The sequence below is a fragment of the Salmo salar genome, chromosome ssa02, assembly GCF_905237065.1.
Source record: "Salmo salar chromosome ssa02, Ssal_v3.1, whole genome shotgun sequence".
Classification (NCBI taxonomy): domain Eukaryota; kingdom Metazoa; phylum Chordata; class Actinopteri; order Salmoniformes; family Salmonidae; genus Salmo; species Salmo salar.
The window spans coordinates 95,186,495-95,206,984 of NC_059443.1; positions in this window are offsets into that span (position 1 = coordinate 95,186,495).

Consider the following 20,490-nt stretch of genomic DNA (forward strand, 5'->3'; position numbering starts at 1 on the left):
TTGGACACAAAGTTCGGACAAGGGGTGCTAACCATGTGTTCTGTTAGTGTATCTTCAACTTCTATGTCTACCTGTTCTGGCCTCCCTAACTGGCAATCCCTATGGTTTACCTGATCAGCTAAAATGTAATCCATTATTTAAGAGAGAGATCCTAGTAAACCAACTACCCAATCGAGTCCACCCAGTAAGTTGTGACCACTTCTTCCCATTTAATATGCTTATCTATTATAAAAATGTTTTTTTTAAGTTGTTTGTTATCAATAGGCCACAAAGTGTTCCCGAACTGCTCTACTACTCTGCTGACACATGGTCTGCCCATGTGTCAATCTTGCCGCATCCCCAAACAATGACTTAGGTAGTATTGGTAACTTATCACGATAAAATAGTCCTTATATAAATTGCTCCTAACCCCTCCCATTTCGAAATCCCTTTCACTGGTGCTTAGACTGACAAATTTAATACAGCGTTGTTATGTTTACATCCAATTTTAAGAACTGCTGCGTCGACGGCCGCGGTTTATCCCCCTAGGGTAGGTGGGACGAAATCGTCCCACCCACGTAACAGCCAGTGGAATCCTGTGGCGCGTTATTCAAATACTTAGAAATGCTATTACTTCAATTTCTCAAACATATGACTATTTTACACCATTTTAAAGACAAGACTCTTGTTAATCTAACCACACTGTTGATTTCAAAAAGGCTTTACAACAAAGCAAAACATTAGATTATGTCAGCAGAGTACCCAGCCAGAAATAATCAGACACCCATTTTTCAAGCTAGCATATAATGTACATAAACCCAGAAGACAGCTAAATGCAGCAGTAACTTTGATGATTTCATCAGATGACAAACCTAGGACATTATGTTATTCAATACATGCATGTTTTGTTCAATCAAGTTCATATTTATATAAAAACCAGCTTTTTACATTAGCATGTGACGCTCAGAACTAGCATACCCCGCAAACGTCCAATTAAACAATTTACTAAATTACTCATGATAAATGTTCACAAAAAGCATAACAATTATTTTAAGAATTATAGATACAGACCTCCTCTATGCACTCGATATGTCGATTTTAAAATAGCTTTTCGGTGAAAGCACATTTTGCAATATTCTAAGTAGATAGCCCGGCATCAAAGGGCTAGCTATTTAGACACCCAGCAAGTTTAGCCTTTACCAAACTCCGATTTACTATTAGAAAAGTTTGATTACCCTTGCTGTCTTCGCCAGAATGCACCCCAGGACTTCTACTCAATAAAAATGTTGGTTTGGTAAAATAATCCATAGTTATGTTCCAACAGGGATTGTGAAAAAGATCTAAATATTTAATTACGCATTCGATGTAACCGCTGAAAATCAATTTTTAAGCAATTTCTGAAAAAGGATAAATTCCGACCGGAATCTGCAATTAGGTAAACAGACGAAAGAAAATAAATCACGGGTGATTCACGCGCCTAAGCCTTTGTCCTCTGATCGGCCACCAGGCAAAGGCGATAAGTGTTTCAGCCAGAGGCTACCCGATATCGCTCAGCTTTTTCCCGGGCTCTGAGAGCCTATGGGAGCCGAGGAAGCGTCAGTTACAGCCAAGATCCTCAGTCTTCAATAAACAGAGAAAGAAGAAGGACACCTTGTCAGACAGGCCACTTCCTGAGAAATCTTCTCAGGTTTTTGCCTGCCATATGAGTTCTGTTATACTCACAGACACCATAACCCAGGTAGGGGGACGTAGGCACCGTGGGCAAACAAGATTTTCAAGAGCGGCAAATTGAATCAAATAAATGAAAATTCAAATTTTTCAAACATACAACTATTTTACACCCTTTGAAAGATAAACATCTCCTTAACCTCTCAGGGCTAGGCGGGACGAATTCGTCACTACGTACAGCCACATCGGGGCAAAATAAAAATCATTACTTCAACCAAACATATGACTATTTTACAGCCATTAAAGACAAGACCTCGTTAATCTAACCACACTGTCGATTTCAAAAAGGCTTTAAACGAAAGCAAAACATTAGATTACTAGCAGAGTACCAAGCCAGAAATAATCAGACACCCATTTTTCAAGCCAGCATATAATGTACCAAAACCCAGAAGACAGCTAAATGCAGCACTCAACTGATGATTCATCAGATGACAACCCTAGGACATTATGTTATACAATACATGCATGTTTTGTTCAATCAAGTTATATTTATATCAAAAACCAGCTTTTACATTAGCATGTGACGCTCAGAACTAGTATAGCCTCGCAAACTTCCGGGAATTCGCTAACATTTTATAAATTACTCACGATAAACGCCTCACAAAAAGCATAACAATTATTTTAAAATATAGATACAGACCTCCTCTATGCACTCGAAGCCGATTTTAAAATAGCTTTTTGGTGAAAGACATTTTGCAATATTCTAAGTATATACCCAGGCATCACGGGTGATTATTTAGACACCCGGCAAGTTTAGCACTCACCATAATCATATTTACTATTATAAAAGTTTCATTACCTTTTGTTGTTTCGTCAGAATAACACCCAGGATGCTACTTCAATAACAAATGTTGGTTTGATCCAAAATAATCCATCGCTATATCCGAATAGCGTTTGTCGTATGCTCCAGACACTATCCAAATAGTAAAGAAGTGTCACGCGGATGGCGCAATTCGTGACAATAAAATTAAGATTCATTACCGACTCAAGCATGTCAACCGGTTTAAAATAATTTTTACGACATTTTTCTCGGAGAAAGCGATAATATTCCGACAGGGAATCTCCTTTTCGGCAAACAGAGGAAAAAATCCCAAAGGGGGGGTGGGGTCACGCGGATAAGTAGTGTCTCTTGATCGGCCACTTGAGAAAGGCGATAATGTGTTTAGCCTGGGGCTGGAATGACGACATTCTGTTTTTTCCCGGGCTCTGAGCGCCATGGACGAGTGGAAGTGTACGTTAGGAGCAGAGATCCTTAGTAAATGATAGAGATGGAAAAGAAGTTCAACAAATGGTCAGACAGGCCACTTCCTGTAAAGGAATCTCTCAGGTTTTGACCTGCCATTTGAGTTTGTTATACTCACAGACACCATCAAACAGTTTTAGAAAATTTAGGTGTTTTCTATCATATGTAATAAGTATATGCAATTTAGTATGGAGGAGTGGTAACCAGATTAAATCGGGTATGTTTTTATCAGCCGTGTCAATGCTGCCCCTAGCCCTAACAGGTTAATTAACCACGTTACGATTTCAAAAAGGTTTTACGGCGAAAGCATAAATTTAGAGTTATGTTAGGACAGTACATTTACAAGAGATGTGTGTAATGTTTTGTCAATTCAAAGACAGGGTCACCAAAACCATAAAACCAGCCAAAATGATGCACTAACCTTTACAATCTCCATCAGATGACACTCCTAGGACATTATGTTAGACAATGCATGCATTTTAGTTTATCAAGTTATATTTATATCCAAAAACAGCGTAATGGCATTGATGTTGAGGAAATCGCTTCCTCCAATAACGCAGTCAAGTCAGCACCACAAATTAAATAATTAAAATTAGAAAACATTGGTAAAATATTATATTGTCATCTAAAGAATTATAGATTTACATCTCTTGAACGCAATCAACTTGCCAGATTTAAAAATAACCTTACTGGGAAATCACACTTTGCAATAATCTGAGCACTGCGCCCAGAAAAAACGCGAGCATACAGACTAGACGCATGTTGGGGAGATCTAAAATCGAAAATACTATGTAAATAATCCATTACCTTTGATTCTCTTATCAGATGTCACTTCCAGGTATCACAGGTCCATAACGTAATGTAGTTTTGTTAAAAAAGCTCATCATTTATGTCCAAAAATCTCCGCCTTGTTAGCACACGATCTAAGCCAGCCGGACTTCCCGCCATGAACGAGGAAAAAGATATTTACGCTCGCTAAACATGTAAACGGTATAGCATAAATCATTAGGGCCTTTTAACCAGAACATGAATAATATTAAGGTGGAAATGCATACTCTTTTATAACGTATTGGAACGAGGGTACCCAACATGAACGCGCGCCAGGTGTCTAATGGGCCATCATCGCTCCATGGCTCTTGTTGGTCAGATCTCCCTCCAGAAGACTCAAAACACTTTGTAAAGGCTGGTGACATCAGTGGAAGCAATAGGAAGTGCCAAAATATTCTACCGGTTTTTCAATGGGATGGGTTTAAAGGTAATACAAACATCAACCACTTCCTGTCAGAAAATGTTAGGGTTTTGCCTGCCAAATGAGTGTTATACTCACAGACACCATTAAACAGTTTTGGGTGTTTTATCATATGTAATAAGTATATGCATATTCTAGTTACTGGGTAGGAGTGGTAACCAGATTAAATCGGGTATGTTTTTTATCCAGCCGGTAATACTGCCCCCTAGCCCTAACAGGTTAACTAGGCAAGTCAGCTAAGAACAAATTCTTATTTTCAATGACAGCTTAGGAACAGTGGGTTAACTGCCTTATTCAGGGGCAAGACGACAGTTTTGTACCTTTTCAGCTCGGGGATTTGAACTTGCAACCTTTCAGTTATAGCTCAACACTCTAACCACTAGGCTACCCTTGCCCCATCTATCGATTGCCTAGTCACTTTTACCCCTACTAATGTGGATATTCCCTCAACTACCTCAACTACTGGTACCCCCGCACATTGATCAGTATGGTAATCCTTATAGTCTCATTATTACCTCAACTACCTGGTACCCCTGCACATTGTATTGGTACTCCTTATAGTTCATTATTACCTCAACTACTGGTACCCCTGCACATTGACTCAGTACTGGTAATCCTTATAGTCTCATTATTACCTCAACTACCTGGTACCCCTGCACATTGACTCAGTACTGGTAACCTTATAGTCTCATTAATACCCTCAACTACCTGGTACCCCTGCACATTGACTCAGTACTGGTAATCCTTATAGCGTAATTATTGTTATGTAGTGTTATATTTCCTTTTTTAATTTACAAGGTATAAAGTCAACGGAGCAAGTTGGTGAACAGGGCAGAGCTCCATATCGCAGGCAGACCAGCAGAAACTGGATCAGCAGCACTACAAGGATAATGTCTGGTGGACAGGTCAGAGTATATCAGCAGACCAGTAGAAACTGGATCAGCAGCACTACAAGATCACGCCTGGTGGACAGGTCAGAGTTCATATCCTCAGTCAGACCAGTAGAAACTGGATCAGCAGCACTACAAGGTATCACGCCTGGTGGACAGGTCAGAGTTATATCCTCAGTCAGACCAGTAGAAACGGATCAGCAGCACCACAAGGTATAGCTGGTGAACATAGAGTTATATCCTCAGTCAGACCAGTAGAAACTGGATCAGCAGCACTAAAGGTATCACGCCTGGTGGACAGGTCAGAGTTCATATCCTCAGTCAGACCAGTAGAAACTGGATCAGCAGCACTACAAGGTATCACGTCTGGTGGAGCATGTATCAATACGATAGGATGGAAAGAAAGGGAGCTTACTAGATCAGTTTCTCATTCAAATCTTTCCTTAACATTATAATTAGTTCACATACTGACCACGGATCAGCTTCTATTATCACCTATGGCTGCAAGTATTAAGGAGGCTTATTCTAATGCTTACCCAATAAAAATGCACTAAATCCCAGATTTGGCACATCATTGTGTTATGTTAGGATACACATCATGACATATATTGACACAAATTACAGACAGTGGCCTACAATTAGCAAAATATAACTTAAAACCTGTTGAGGACCCCCTCGAGATAGGATCCCGCTAACGGCAAAAATAGCAAAAATATCATACTTTCAATTTCTCAAACATACGATATTTTACACCATTTTAAAGATACACTTCTCCTCAATGTAACCACATTGTCCGATTTCAAAAAGGCTTTACAGTGAAAGCAAAACATTAGATTATGTTAGGAGAGTACATAGACAAAAATAACCACACAGCCATTTTCCAAGCAAGAAGATACAGTGGAAAAAGTATTTAGTCAGCGACCAATTGTGAAAGTTCTCCGACTTAAAAAGATGAGAGGCCGAATTCATCATAAGTACACGCCAACTATGACAGACAAAATGAGAAAAAAAATCCAGAAAATCACATTGTAGGATTTTTAATTAATTTATTTGCAAATTATGGTGTACTACTGATTTCTCTGAGAGGCAGATATATATTATTACTGTATTAAACCTAGCAGTACTACTGATTTCTCGGAGAGTGAGGCAGATATATATTATTACTGTGTTAAACCTAGCAGTACTACTGATTTCTCTGAGAGTGAGACAGATATATATTATTACTGTGTTAAATCTAGCAGTACTACTGATTTCTCTGAGAGGCAGATATATATTATTACTGTGTAAAACCTAGCAGTACTACTGATTTCTCTGAGAGGCAGATATATATTATTACTGTGTTAAATCTAGCAGTACTACTGATTTCTCTGAGAGGCAGATATATATTATTACTGTGTAAAACCTAGCAGTACTACTGATTTCTCAGAGAATGAGACAGATATATATTATTACTGTATTAAACCTAGCAGTACTACTGATTTCTCTGAGAATGAGACAGATATATATTATTACTGTATTAAACCTAGCAGTACTACTGATTTCTCAGAGAATGAGACAGATATACATAAAGCATTTTGAAAAAAAAAAAAAAACATTTGACTCTCTTAAATGAAACATCAAATGATACATTATAAACAGACACATGTCGGTCATTGAAAAATTGCATGCCATGATTAGGGAGATAGGGCAGGTGGCACCAAATCGTCCCACCTACATAACAGCCAGTTGAATCCTGTGGCGCGAATATTCAAATACCTTAGAAATGCTATTACTTCAATTTCTCAAACATATGACTATTTTACAGCATTTTAAAGACAAGACCTAGTTAATCTAACCACACTGTTCGATTTCAAAAAGGCTTTAAAACGAAAGCAAAACATTAGATTATGTCAGCAGAGTACCCAGCCAGAAATAATCAGACACCCATTTTTCAAGCTAGCATATAATGTCACAAAACCCCAGAAGACAGCTAAATGCAGCACTAACCTTTGATGATCTTCATCAGATGACACTCCTAGGACATTATGTTATACAATACATGCATGTTTTGTTCAATCAAGTTCATATTTATATCAAAAACCAGCTTTGTACATTAGCATGTGACGTTCAGAACTAGCATACCCACCGAACACTTCCGGTGAATTTACTAAATTACTCACGATAAACGTTCACAAAAAACATAACAATTATTTTAAGAATTATAGATAGAGAACTCCTTTATGCAATTGCGGTGTCCGATTTTAAAATAGCTTTTCGTGAAAGCACATTTTGCAATATTCTGAGTAGATAGCCCGGCCATCATGGCTAGATGTTTTGACACCCACCAAGTTTGGCACTCACCAAACTCAGATTTACTATAAGAAAAATTGGATTACCTTTGCTGTTCTTCGTCAGAATGCACTCCCAGGACTTCTACTTCAACACCAATGTTGTTTTGGTTCCAAATAATCCATAGTTATATCCAAATTGCTGCGTTTTGTCTTGCTTCAAGACACTATCCGAAGGGTGAAGCGGGCGCATATCGAGACAAAAATGTCAAAATATTCCATTACCGACTTAAGCATGTCAAACGCTGTTTAAAATCAACTTTTATGCAATTTTTCTCGTAAAATAGCGATAATATTCCGACCGGAGACCTGTCAGTGTTTTCGTTGAAACACTGACAGTTGAAAATGGAGTCTTCACATGCATGCGCACCCGGTCATTGTTCTCAGAGCGACCACTTTCCAAATGCGCTACTGTTTTTCGCCCAGGGACTGCAGAGTCATCATTCCCCGTTCTGGCGCCTTCTGAGAGCCTATGGGAGCCTTAGAAAGTGTCACGTTACAGCAGAGATCCTCTATTTTCCATAAAGAGGCTATAGAAAGACAAGAAATGGTCAGAGAGGGCACCTCCTGTATGGAATCTTCTCAGGTTTTGGCCTGCCATATGAGTTCGTTATACTCACAGACACCATTCAAACAGTTTTAGAAACTTTAGGGTGTTTTTATCCACATCTACTAATTATATGCATATTCTAGTTTCTGGGCAGGAGTAATAACCAGATTAAATCGGGTACGTTTTTATCCGGCCGGGAAAATACGCCCCTATCCTAAACAGGTTAATGCCCCCTTGCCTGGTCTGTGAGTTTTGGTGGGCGGCCCTCTCTTGGTAGGTTTGTTGTGGTGCCATATTCTTTCCATTTTTTTAATAATGGATTTAATGGTGCTCCGTGGGATGTTCAAAGTTTCTGATATTTTTTATAACCCAACCCGATCTGTACTTCTCCACAACTTTGTCCCTGACCTGTTTGGAGAGCTCCTTGGTCTTCATGGTACCGCTTGCTTGGTGGTGCCCCTTGCTTAGTGGTGTTGTAGACTCTGGGGCCTTTCAGAACAGGTGTATATACACTGAGATCATATGACAGATCATGTGACACTTAGATTGCACACATGTGGGAGTTTATTTAACTAATGATGTGACTTCTGAAGGTAATTGGTTGCACCAGATATTATTTATGGGCTTCATAGCAAAGGGGGTGAATACATATGCACGCACCACTTTTCTGTTTTTAACTTTATTTTTTAACCTCTTGGGGCTAGGTGGGACGCTAGCGTGCCACCCGTGGTGCACTCCATCAACAGCAGGTGCATTTTCAAGAGCCGACAAATTTGAATCCAAATAAATGTCAAAATTCAAATTTTTCAAAAATACAACTATGTTACACCATTTGAAAGATAAACATCTCCTTAATCTAACCACGTTTTACGATTTCAAAAAGGTTTTACGGCGAAAGCATAAATTTAGAGTATGTTAGGACAGTACATTTACAAGAGTTGTGTGTAATGTTTTGTCAAGTCAAAGACAGGGTCACCAAAACCATAAAACCAGCTAAAATGATGCACTAACCTTACAATCTCCATCAGATGACACTCCTAGGACATTATGTTAGACAATGCATGCATTTTTAGTTCTATCAAGTTCATTTTTATATCCAAAAACAGCGTTTTACTATGGCATTGATGTTGAGGAAATCGTTTCCTCCAATAACCGCAGTCAAGTCAGCGTCAGAAATTAAATAATTAAAATTAGAAAACATTGTTAAAATATTATATTGTCATTTAAAGAATTATAGATTTACATCTCTTGAACGCAATCAACTTGCCAGATTTAAAAATAACCTTACTGGGAAATCACACTTTGCAATAATCTGAGCACTGCGCCCAGAAAAATACGCGTGCGATACAGACTAGACGCCATGTTGGGGAGATCTAAAATCGAAAATACTATGTAAATAATCCATTACCTTTGATTCTCTTCATCAGATGTCACTTCCAGGTATCACAGGTCCATAACGAATGTAGTTTTGTTCAAAAAAGCTCATCATTTATGTCCAAAAATCTCCGTCTCGTTAGCACATGATGTAAGCCAGCCGGACTTCTCGTCACGAACGAGGGAAAAAATATATTTCCGCTCGTTCAAACATGTCAAACGTTGTATAGCATAAATCATTAGGGCCTTTTTAACCAGAACATGAATAATATTCAAGGTGGACGAATGCATACTCTTTATAACGTATTGGAACGAGGGTACCCAACATGAAGTAGCGCGCCAGGTGTCTAATGGGACATCACCGTTCCATGGCTCTTGTTCGGTCAGATCTCCCTCCAGAAGACTCAAAACACTTTGTAAAGGCTGGTGACATCTAGTGGAAGCAATAGGAAGTGCCAAAATATTCCTAAACCCCTGTGTTTTTCAATGGGATAGGTTTAAAGTCAATACAACACATCAGGTATCCACTTCCTGTCAGAAAATGTCTCAGGGTTTTGCCTGCCAAATGAGTTCTGTTATACTCACAGACACCATTCAAACAGTTTTGGAAACTTTAGAGTGTTTTCTATCCAATATAATAAGTATATGCATATTCTAGTTACTGGGTAGGATTAGTAACCAGATTAAATCGGGTACATTTTTTTATCCAGACGGCAAATGCTGCCCCCTAGACCCAACAGGTTAAACAAGTCATTTTTTTTATTTCTCTTGACCAATTTGGACTATTTTGTGTTTGTCCATTACATGAAATCCAAATAAAATCAATTTAAATTACATGTTGTAATGCAACAAAATGGGAAAAACGCCAAGGGGGATGAATACTTTGCAAGGCACTGTAGTTCTACCATTTGAAGAAGTCTTAATTATTTGGACAAATTCACCTATATTGTATTAAAGTAGCCATAAGTTTAGTATTTGGTCCCATATTCCATGCCTGCAGTGATTACATCAAGCTTGTGATTCTACTAACTTGTTGAATTCATTTGCAGTTTGTTTTGATTGTATTTTAGTTAATGTTTTTCCTAATAGAAACTGAATGGTGAATAATATCCTGTCATTTTGGAGTCACTTCACTTGTATTGTCAGTAAGAATAAGAATGATTCAAGAATGATGATGAATGAGAAAGTTACAGAGGCACAAGGATCGTACCCCTCTGTTGTTGGAAACGGTGAGAGGTTAGTATGTTTTGTTGTATCCTCTGTTGTTGGTAATGGTGAGAGGTTAGCATGTTTTGTTGTAGCCTCTGTTATTGGTAATGGTGAGAGGTTAGCCTTTGTTTTGTTGTAACCTCTGTTATTGGAAATGGTGAGAGGTTAGCATGTTTTGTTGTAGCCTCTGTTATTGGTAATGGTGAGAGGTTAGCATGTTTTGTTGTAGCCTCTGTTATTGGTAATGGTGAGAGGTTAGCATGTTTTGTTGTAGCCTCTGTTATTGGTAATGGTGAGAGGTTAGCATGTTTTGTTGTAGCCTCTGTTATTGGTAATGGTGAGAGGTTAGCATGTTTTGTTGTAGCCACTGTTATTGGTAATGGTGAGAGGTTAGCATGTTTTGTTGTAGCCTCTGTTATTGGTAATGGTGAGAGGTTAGCATGTTTTGTTGTAGCCTCTGTTATTGGTAATGGTGAGAGGTTAGCATGTTTTGTTGTAGTCTCTGTTATTGGTAATGGTGAGAGGTTAGCATGTTTTGTTGTAGCCTCTATTATTGGTAATGGTGAGAGGTTAGCATGTTTTGTTGTAGCCTCTTTTATTGGTAATGGTGAGAGGTTAGCATGTTTTGTTGTAGCCTCTGTTATTGGTAATGGTGAGAGGTTAGCATGTTTTGTTGTAGCCTCTGTTATTTGAAATGGTGAGAGGTTAGCATGTTTTGTTGTAGCCTCTGTTATTGGTAATGGTGAGAGGTTAGCATGTTTTGTTGTAGCCTCTGTTATTGGTAATGGTGAGAGGTTAGCATGTTTTGTTGTATCCTCTGTTATTGGTAACTGTGAGAGGTTAGCATGTTTTGTTTTAGCCTCTGTTATTGGTAATGGTGAGAGGTTAGTATGTTTTGTTGTAGCCTCTGTTATTAGTAATGGTGAGAGGTTAGCATGTTTTGTTGTCGCCTCTGTTATTGGTAATGGTGAGAGGTTAGCATGTTTTGTTGTAGCCTCTGTTATTGGTAATGGTGAGAGGTTAGCATGTTTTGTTGTAGCTTCTGTTATTGGTAATGGTGAGAGGTTAGCATGTTTTGTTGTAGCTTCTGTTATTGGTAATGGTGAGAGGTTAGCATGTTCTGTTGTGGCCTCTAACTTTCTCACTCATTCTGATTCATGATTTATTCATGATTTTTCTTAATCATGGCATCATCAGAATTTAATTTTTAATCGTCAATCACATACAGTTGAAGTCAGAAGTTTACATACACTTAGGTTGGAGTCATTAAAACGTGTTTTTGAACCTCTCACAAATTTCTTGTTAACAAACTATATAGTTTTGGCAAGTCGGTTAGGACATTACTTTGTGCATGACACAAGTAATTTTGAATCAATTGTTTACAGACAGATTATTTCACTTATAATTCACTGTATCACAATTCCAGTGAGTCAGAAGTTTACATACACTAAGTTGACTGTGCCTTTAAACAGCTTGGAAAAATTCCAGAAAATTAAGTTATGGCTTTAGAAGCATCTGGTAGGCTAATTGACATCATTTGGATGTATTTCAAGGCCTACCTTCAAACTCAGTGCCTCTTTACTTGACATCATGGGAAAATGAAAAGAAATCAGCCAAGATCTCAGAAAAAAAATTGTAGACCTCCACAAGTATGGTTCATCCTTGGGAACAATTTCCAATCGCCTGAAGGTAACACGTTCATCTGTTCAAACAATAGTACTTAAGTATAAACACCATGGGACCACACAGCCGCCATTACGCTCAGGAAGGAGACACGTTCTGTCTCCTAGAGATTAACTTACTTTGGTGCAAATCAATCCCAGAACAACAGCAAAGGACCTTGTGAAGATGTTGGAGGAAACAGGTACAAAAGTATCTATATCCACAGTAAAACGAGTCCTATATCGACATAATCTGAAAGGTTGCTCAGCAAGGAAGAAGCCACTGCTCCAAAACCACCATAAAAAAGCCAGACTACTTAGCCACATTTAAAATGTTTGCTTCACTGTCAAAATAGCTATGGTGTGGACTGTATACTCAATACAATCTAAATCTGATACCTCACTGTCTGTCTTTTGACTGATACTGCTTTTAAACTGGTCTGGTGAGTCTACTCAAATATTTGTACTATACATGTTTCTATCTGCAGGCAATACTTTGATCATTTGTCATTTTTAATGATGATACATTAATTTACGAATAGATATGGCAGGTTTCAGGACACTGATATCTGAAAAATGTTGAAAATTATACTGCCACTATTTTCACCACCAAAGCATAGCAGTGTGATTTTAATTTGATTTGACTCTTTGCAGGCTGTCAGGCTGTCTAGTCACAGAGGAAAGCTGTGCTTCTCTGGTCTCAGCTCTGAGGTCAAACCCCTCACACCTGGAGAGAGCTGGACCTGAGTAACAATGACCTGAAGGATTCAGGAGTGAAGCTGCTCTCTGCTGGACTGGATAATCCCCACTGTAAACTGGAGACTCTGAGGTCAGTATTCCTGTAGTTGGTCAACAAGTGATAACTGTTCACTAGATCCACATGTGTTTACTAGACACACATAGTCCACACCATATGTGTTTGGACAGTGAAGCTTACAGTTTTAAATGTGGTGCAATGCTCCAGCATTTTGGATTTGAGATGTTTCATATTAGGTGACCTTACAGAATGTCACCTTTTAGTTGAGGGTATTTTCATATATATCTGTTTTACCATTTAGAAATTAAAGCACTTTCTGTACGTAGTTCTCCCATTTGAAGAAGTCTTAATTATTTGGACAAATTCACTTATATTGTATTAAAGTAGTCATAAGTTTAGTAGTTGTACCATATTCCATGCCTGAGGTGATTACATCAAGCTTGTGATTCTATAAACTTGTTGAAATCATTTGCAGTTTGTCTTGGTTGTGTTTTGGATTATGTTTTTCCTAATAGAAACTGAATGGTGAATAATGTCCTGTCATTTTGGAGTCACTTCACTTGTATTGTCAGTAAGAATAGAAGATGTTTCTGAACACTTCTACATTCATGTGGATGCTACCATGATTATGAATAATCATGAATGAATCGTGAATGATGATGAATGAGAAAGTTACAGAGGCACAAAGATCAGACCCCCTCTGTTATTGGTGTTATTCTGTATACTTCTGGCCCTTCTTTGGACACTGTGTTAACTAACCTCTAGACGAGCTTCAATGCCATACAACTCTCCTTCCGTGGCCTCCAACTGTTCTTAAATACAAGTAAAACTAAATGCTCTTCAACCGATCGCTGCCTGCACCTGCCCACCTGTCCAGCATCACTACTCTGGACGGTTCTGACTTAGAATATGTGGACAACTACAAATACCTAGGTGTCTGGTTAGACTGTAAACTCTCCTTCCAGACTCACTATAAGCATCTCCAATCCAAAGTTAAATCTAGAATTGGCTTCCTATTTCGCAACATAGCATCCTTCACTCATGCTGCCAAACATACCCCGTAAAACTGACCATCCTACCGATCCTCGACTTCGGCGATGTCATTTACAAAATAGCCTCCAATACCCTACTCAATAAACTGGATGCAGTCTATCACAGTGCCATCCGTTTTGTCACCAAAGCCCCATATACAGTGGGGGAAAAAAGTATTTGATCCCCTGCTGATTTTGAAGTTTGCCCACTGACAAAGAAAGGATCAGTCTATAATTTTAATGGTTTATTTGAACAGTGAGAGACAGAATAACAACAAAAACATCCAGAAAAACTAATGTCAGAAATGTTATAAATTGATTTGCATTTTAATGAGGGAAATAAGTATTTGACCCCCTCTCAATCAGAAAAGATTTCTGGCTCCCCAGGTGTCTTTATACAGGTAACGAGCTGAGATTAGGAGCACACTCTTAAAGGGAGTGCTCCTAACCGCAACTTGTTACCTGTAAAAAGACACCTGTCCACAGAAGCAATCAATCAATCAGATTCCAAACTCTCCACCATGGCCAAGACCAAAGAGCTCTCCAAGGATGTCAGGGACAAGATTGTAGACCCACACAAGGCTGGAATGGGCTACACGACCATCGCCAAGCGGCTTGGTGAGAAGGTGACAACATTTGGTGTGATTATTCGCAAATGGAAGAAACACAAAAGAACTGTCAATATCCTCGGCCTGGGGCTCCATGCAAGATCTCACCTCGTGGAGTTGAAATGATCATGAGAACGGTGAGGAATCAGCCCAGAACTCCACGGACGATCTTGTCAATGATTTCAAGGCAGCTGGGACAATAGTCACCAAGAAAACAATTGGTAACACACTACGCCGGGGTGAAGGACTGAAATCCTGCAGCGCCCGCAAGGTCCCCCCTGCTCAAGAAAGCACATATACATGCCCGTCTGAAGTTTGCCAATGAACATCTCAATGATTCAGAGGACAACTGGGTGAAAATGTTGTGGTCAGATGAGACCAAAATGGGAGCTCTTTGACATCAACTCAACTCGCCTTGTTTGGAGGAGGAGGATTGCTGCCTATGACCCCAAGAACACCATCTCCACCGTCAAACATGGAGGTGGAAACATTATGCTTTGGGGGTGTTTTTCTGCTAAGGGGACAGGACAACTTCACTGCATCAAAGGGACGATGGACGGGCCATGTACCGTCAAATCTTGGTGAGAACCTCCTTCCTCAGCCAGGGCATTGTAAATGGGTTGTGGATGGGTATTCCAGCATGACAATGACCCAAAACACACGGCCAAGGAAACAAAGGAGTGGCTCAAGAAGAAGCACATTAAGGTCCTGGAGTGGCCTAGCCAGTCTCCAGACCTTAATCCCATAGAAAATCTGTGGAGGGAGATGAAGGTTCAAGTTGCCAAACGTCAGACTTGAAACCTTAATGACTTGGAGAAGATCTGCAAAGAGGAGTGGGACAAAATCCCTCCTGAGATGTGTGCAAACCTGGTGGCCAACTACAAGAAACGTCTGACCTCTGTGATTGCCAACAAGGGTTTTGCCACCAAGTACTAAGTCATGTTTTGCAGAGGGGTCAAATACTTATTTCCCTCATTAAAATGCAAATAATTGTATAACATTTTTACATGCGTTTTTCTGGATTTTTTTGCTGTTATTCTGTCTCTCACTGTTCAAATAAACCTACCATTCAAATTATAGACTGATCATTTCTTTGTAAGTGGGCAACATACAAAATCAGCAGGGGATCAAATACTTTTTCCCCCACTGTACTACCCACCACTGCGACCTGTACGCTCTCGTTGGCTGGCCCTCGCTTCATACTCGCGCCAAACCCACTGGCTCCAGGTCATCTACAAGACCCTGCTAGGTAAAGTCCCCCCTTATCTCAGCTCGCTTGTCACCATAGCAGCACCCACCTGTAGCACACGCTCCAGCAGGTATATCTCTCTGGTCACCCCCAAAGCCAATTCCTCCTTGGCCGCCTCTTCTTCCAGTTCTCTGCTGCCAATGACTGGAACGAACTACAAAAATCTCTAAAACTGGAAACGCTTATCTCTCCCACTAGCTTTAAGCACCAGCTGTCAGAGCAGCTCACAGATTACTGCCCCTGTACATAGCCCATCTATAATTTAGCCCAACTACTTCTTCCCCCTACTGTATTTATTTATTTAGCTCCTTTTGCACCCCATTATTTCTACTTTGCACTTTCTTCCACTGCATATCTACCATTCCAGTGTTTTACTTGCTATATTGTATTTACTTTGCCACCATGGCCTTTTTTGCCTTTACCTCCCTTATTTCACTTCATTTGCTCACATTGTGTATAGACTTATTTTTCTACTGTATTATTGACTGTATGTTTGTGTAATACCCTTGTTTGAACCAAGTATTGAGTTTATTTGTTATAATTAATTGGTATTATATTTAAAAGATGATTGAATTGCTCCTAAACTGTAATGTTGTTAATGCATTATGCTTTTTGAAGAAATATTTATTTAATGTATAAGTGAATAGTTTGTTTTACTTTGAAGTTTCCGTTTTGACCAATAAGGTCGCTTGTTAAGTTGTGGCCAATGGGAGTTGACCTGGTTAACGGGAGGGAAAAAGACGTTGATGAAAGGATGGACGTTTTACCTCAGGAGGTTGGTGAAGAAAAATTATAAAAGAAGACGACAGAACTACAACAAAACCCATAGCTACTAAGACATGAAGGGAAATACATGTTTTATTTAATAAAAGAGTTGTTATAATTTAGTTAAAACTTAGTAAAGACTGAATCTACCGACTCGTCGTGGAGGTATTAGCCAGCTAGAGGTTAGCCTAGCATCGTGTGACACCGGGAGATAATTTCTTGGGAATCTTAACGAGTTCATGTTGCCATGGGGATATCGGTTACTAAGGAGTACTGTCTGCATGGGTAGCTGTGTTGCCATGGGGATATCGGTTACTAAGGAGTACTGTCTGCATGGGTCGCCAGTGCTGCCTTGGACTTGGTGAGGAAACCTGCATGGAACTGCCATACCGCTGAGGGAATATCTACCAAGTCGTGAGTAACCACAATGTGAGGTGCTTAATTTGGACACGGGTTGTGCACGACTCATTGGGGTTTATTATTTTTATTTTTTATTTTGATGTTGTGTCTGAAACATGTATTTGTGTTTGAAAATGTTTTAATACACATATGGAACATTATGTATGTTGCCTTGGTGGAGTCATTAATTGTTTTAATTTAATGCACGGATGGTTTATCCTGATTCAATAACAGAAACCTATAATCATTTCATCTGAAGTTAACACCCTATTGTCATAACCCTAGATAGTTTACAATAGGAATTCTTATTGGAGATGTCCTTCTCACCTAACATCCCATGCTGCTGAGATACTCTACATATGTTAATGTTGTGAGAGTCGTATTCAAGCCTGGTGAGAGGGTTACATTTGTTTAACTCCATGTAACTCTGTGTTGTTATATGTGTCGAACTGCTTTGCTTTATCTTGGCCCAGGTCGTAATTGTAAATGAGAACTTGTTCTCAACTTGCCTACCTGGTTAAATAAAGGTGAAATAAATAAATAAATTGGTAATGGTGAGAGGTTAGCATGTTTTGTTGCAGCCTCTGTTATTGGTAATGGTGAGAGGTTAGCATGTTTTGTTGCAGCCTCTGTTATTGGTAATGGTGAGAGGTTAGCATGTTTTGTTGTAGCCTCTGTTATTGGTAATGGTGAGAGGTTAGCATGTTTTGTTGTATCCTCTGTTATTGGTAATGGTGAGAGGTTAGCATGTTTTTTGTAGCCTCTGATATTGGTAATGGTGAGAGGTTAGCATGTTTTGTTGTAGCTTCTGTAACTTTCTCACTCATATATTATTATTCATGATTCATTCATGATTTTTCTTAATCATGGCATCATCAGGATGCTTTTAGTAGTGTTTAGAAACATGTTATCTACTCACTTGTAAATAGAATGACTCCAGTCACCATCTGTAATGAACACGATGGGAGACAGAGAGCTGGTTTCAAGCGCAGGGCTCAGCAGGTGTTTGTTGTAAAGGACCACAGGAGGAGGCAGGTAGCTGGGTCCAGGGGCAGGCAGAAGGTCATACACAGGGGGTCCAAAAAGGCAACAGTACAGGCAGGGAAACGGCAAAAGGCATCATTAGTGAGGCAGGCAAAAACTATCATTCACGGGAGGAGTAAATTACGGGAAATGCAGCACTCCGAACAGCCTTGTGTCACAAAACAAACAACACTTCACAATGATGGGGGTGCAAAGAACTGAACTAAATAGAGTTTGATAATGACATACAGGTGTGTGAACAGGTGATCAGAATTCAGGTGACTGGGATCTGGAGAGTGAGCTGCGTTCAGGGGATCTACGTGTTTGAGAGTGTGAGCTGGAAGCAGACGTTACACCATCACCATTTTAATATTGGGCAAAAACACAACCCAAAACACAACCAAAACAAACTGCAAAATCAATCAACGAGTTTGAGTCACAAGCTTGATGTAGTCCGGCTGCGTTCAAGGAATATCGGATCAAATACGCAACTTGGACTACTTTAAGCCACTATGAGTGAATTGGTCAGAAAGCATATGACTTCTTTAAATAGGGGGACTAGATACATGAAGTGCTTTCATTTTTCTAAACGGTGAAACAGATATGTATGAAAATATCCTCAAATGAAAGGTGACATTATATACTGTCACCTCATATGAAACATTTGATCTGAAATCCAAAATGTTGGAGTTTAGAGCCACATTTAACCTGTTATGGCTAGGGGCAGTATTTTCACGGCTGGATAAAAAAACGTACCCGATTTAATCTGGTTACTACTCCTGCCCAGTAACTAGAATATGCATATAATTATTGGCTTTGGATAGAAAACACTACAAAGTTTCTAAAACTGTTTGAATGGTGTCTGTGAGTATAACAGAACTCAAATGGCAGGTCAAAAACCTGAGAGATTCCTTTACAGGAAGTGGCCTGTCTGACCATTTCATGAACTTCTTTGACATCTCTATCTTTACAAAGGATCTCTGCTCTAACGTGACACTTCCTACGTCTTCCATAGGCTCTCAGAGCCCGGGAAAAAAACAGAATGTCGTCAGCCCAGCCCCAGGCTGAAACACATTATCGCCTTTCTCAAGTGGCCGATCGGGACTGTGGGCTTAGGCGCGTGCCCTGGCGCCCGTCTTTGTGAATTTTCCTCTGTTTGCCGGAAAAGGAGATTCCCGGTCGGAATATTATCGCTTTTTACGAGATAAATTGCATAAAAATCGATTTAAAACAGCGGTTGACATGCTCAAGTACGGTAATGGAATATTTAGAATTTATTTGTCACGAATTGCGCCATGCGCACGACCCCTGATTTACCATTTCGGATAGTTTCTGGAATGCACGAACAAAACGCCGCTATTCGGATATAACGATGGATTATTTGGGACCAAACCAACATTTGTTATTGAAGTAGCAGTCCTGGGAGTGCATTCTGACGAAGACAACAAAAGGTAATCAAACTTTTATAATAGTAAATCTGATTTTGGTGAAGGCTAAACTTGCCGGGTGTCTAAATAGCTAGCCCGTGATGGCTGGGCTATGTACTTAGAATATTGCAAAATGTGCTTTCACCAAAAGCTATTTTAAAATCGGACATATCGAGTACATAGAGGAGTTCTGTATCTATAATTCTTAAAATAATTGTTATGCTTTTTGTGAACGTTTATCGTGAGTAATTTAGTAAATTGTTAGTAAATTTCCCGGAAGTTTGCGGGGGTATGCTAGTTCTGAACGTCACATGCTAATGTAAAAGCTGTTTTTGATATAAATATGAACTTGATTGAACAAAACATGCATGTATTGTATAACATAATGTCCTAGGTATGTCATCTGATGAAGATCATCAAAGGTTAGTGCTGCATTTAGCTGTCTTCTGGGTTTTTGTGACATTATATGCTAGCTTGAAAAAATGGGTGTCTGATTATTTCTGGCTGGGTAGTCTGCTGACATAATCTAATGTTTTGCTTTCGCTGTAAAGCCTTTTTGAAATCGGACAGTGTCGTTAGATAAAGGAGAGTCTTGTCTTTAAAATGCTGTGAAATAGTCATATGTTTGAAAAATTGGAAGTTTTTGTATTTTGAGGAATTTGTAATTCGCGCCACGCCTATCATTGGATATTGGAGCAGGTGTTCACGCTAGCCCGGAACGTCTAGATGTAAGAGGTTAAAATGTTATCTTCACTGTCAAAATAGATATGGTGGACTGTATACTCAATACAATCTAAATCTGATACCTCACTGTCTGTCTTTTGACTGATACTGCTTTTAAACTGGTCTGGTCAGTCTACTCAAATATTTGTATTTTACATGTTTCTATCTGCAGGCAAAACTTTGACAATCTGTAATTTATATTAACGTATCGTTAATGTATGTATAGATATGGAAGTTTTCAGGACACTGATGTATCTGAATATGTTGAAGAAATATACTGCCACTATTTTCACCACCA